The sequence below is a fragment of the Artibeus jamaicensis genome, unplaced genomic scaffold (assembly GCF_021234435.1).
Source record: "Artibeus jamaicensis isolate MK-2021 breed Jamaican fruit bat unplaced genomic scaffold, CSHL_Jam_final contig_387, whole genome shotgun sequence".
NCBI classification, from domain to species: Eukaryota; Metazoa; Chordata; class Mammalia; order Chiroptera; family Phyllostomidae; genus Artibeus; species Artibeus jamaicensis.
Genome location: NW_026521812.1, coordinates 31,724,409 through 31,727,065, shown reverse-complemented (window position 1 = coordinate 31,727,065; position 2,657 = coordinate 31,724,409). Strand labels below are relative to the sequence as shown.

Genomic DNA, 2,657 nt, shown 5'->3' with positions numbered 1-2,657 from the left:
TTCAGAGTGACTGCACATATACTGCAGTAGAGAATGGATAATTTTTTCTTTATACTTATTTACACATGCCCATTTTAATAGTTATAAGCTGTGTCATTGGTAAAAAACATGTTATAGAGAAACACTAAGGCTAAAACCCATGGTCCAAAGGCCAAATGCCACACCCTGCCTTCACCTATTTCCGTAATTAAAATTTTAATGGAATTGAGATAATTTTTTATATATTGTCTATAGCTGCTTTCTTGCTATTATGGCTGAGGGGAATGGTTGTGACAGAGGCTATAACGGCCCACAACATCTAAATTGTTTACAATCTCATCCTTTACAGAAAAAGTTTATTTACCCATGGACTAGCAAATAAAAATATATGCAAGTTTTTTATTTGTTTTTGTAGTATGCGTAAATGAAAAAGACTAAAAAGCTGTATTATCTGAAATGATTTTTATTTTCTTTCACAGTGAAGAATATTTGCATTATTGCTTTAATATTTTTTATGTGCCCCAGGCATGGAACAGCTCTGGCCATCAACACAGGCACCAAGCCAGGCTGAAGTAAGGACTGTACATCGGTTTTGCCCCTGACTGATGTAAGAGCAACACCACCAATGAGGTGTCTACTTGCCTATTTATTGCCAGGGGCTTTGCTTTAAAAATTTAAAAGTCTTAATTTCTCTAGAAGGAACTTTTTGCTTGGATGCAAATCTGTATTTACTGTCAGGTAGATAGTCAACAAGTCAGTGCCTCTTCAAAGACAAAATATTTTCTAAACCATGCTGTGAGATTCACATAGAAGGGAAAATGGAAATATAGGTTTTGGGTGAGTCAGTGAAGTGGCTTCTAACCGTGCAGCTATTATATGCCTGAGAAGTGCACCACCTGAGCTTAGTCCGCAGGCCCCTATCAGCTTGTTCTTGGTGAGGCTCCCAAGCCTCTAACTGCATCATGGCTGTGGCTTCATTCTCTCTATCAGACTGTTTCCTGTGGCTGTCTCAAAGATAGACCCTGGGCCATCTTTTTTTTTTTTTTAACTCTATCACATTTACTTTCCTAAAAAAAGATTATAAAAACAGTATATGTGTTAAATTATTTTTAATGTTTTAGTTTTTATAGTTAACAACAAAATTTAACTACATTTAGTTGTTAAATAGTCATGTGTTCACCCAGGGGCATGTATACACATATATTATGACTAAGGAAGGCTATTAGAATTGTGAGGTAATGTACTTTTCAAAATTTAGCTTTTCTATGGAACATAGAGCAGAGGGATAATAGATAACGATGCAATGGTTAACATTACTACTTTCAAAAATTGAAAAGGAATCATCATTCAAAGCCAGTTTGGCATTTTCTATATGACATCCTATTAGGCGCTCTGTATCGCAGTTATGCAGTTCTATGAATTTAAATCCAACAGAGATGATGTAGCTTTCACACAATTTTCTTCAGTTATAAGAACCATAATCATTGCAATGGGATGCCTTAAGCCTGGGTCACTTAAATCATTTCTGAATACCACAGGTGCTCTTCAGGGACATGCAAGATGGGGAAGGCACCTGTTGCTCATTGTATCTAACTGTCACTCATAGTCTTAGTGCAGGTCAGTGTGTTCAGGAGCAGTTATGGAGAATACAAAACTGTTACAACTTAGCAAGCACTCTAAAATATAACTGTAGAGAAAAAATATTTTCAGAGGCTAAGTAGTGTAGATTCACAAAATATTTAGATATTCTCTCAATGTTAGTTTTGAGAAAGTAACTGAATGGGATATAAAAATGAAGATATAAGTATTTGGATTGACACACAATTGTCTAAGAAAAGTATTCCCTTTATTTTAAGTTAAATAGAACAAGGACATTTTCAGTTTGAGTGCATTCTAATGTTAACTTACATCAAATCTGGGAAAGAAGTAACCTATTTTATTCTAATTGTTTTCTGTCTCAAGATATAGGGTTTCCTTTGAAAAAATTTTTTATTGTTGTTCGGTTACAGTTGTCCCCCAGTAAAATTTTGAGAATTTAGACAGAGGTCAACATTTGTGACACTGGGAAAAATGTAGCCTGCTGAATTACATTAGACATAAATAGATTTTTTTAAAGTGGAAATTTTATTACAAACCCAAATTTTAAAAGTTTACTGGGAGATTTTTAAAAAATCTGGGAGATTTTGATAATTATTTTGTCTTTACGTATTTTGTACACATAAGTACTTTTAATTCCTAATTTTTACAATTAATAACTTATTTTATTAATTTGTATTACCTTATTGCTTTATGTTTCTTTTATTCTACTTTTATTGCCGTTGCTTTAGCATTACTTCCTTTTCTTGTCTCTTAAATTTTTTATTTACTAAGTTTTCAATGCTTTCCCTTTGACGTTTGACAGGAATGGTGGCCCTTTCAGTGATATATGGAGGAGGACCTCACAGGGCAAGCAGGCAGGTGGGCAGGGCCCGGGCACCTCTGTGAACACCATGCTACATTCTTCTCAGATGATCTATCAGTCCTTTAAATGGCCATCCAAATGTTTCTGGTACTTTTCTGAAAATTCACAGTTAACAGCCATTCCTGGAAAAGTGATGATCCTCTTCTTGACAGAACACTGGAGGGGTTTAGCTAGATTAATATCATTTGAACCCTTCTGATCACTGAAAGAGCTAAAG

General features: G+C 34.7%; 1 pseudogene; it reads right to left on the bottom strand.

Annotated features, from left to right (window-relative positions):
• Nucleotides 1–491: 491 nt before the first annotated feature.
• LOC119048787 (uncharacterized) lies at nucleotides 492–640 on the bottom strand (annotated as a pseudogene).
• Nucleotides 641–2,657: the final 2,017 nt, after the last annotated feature.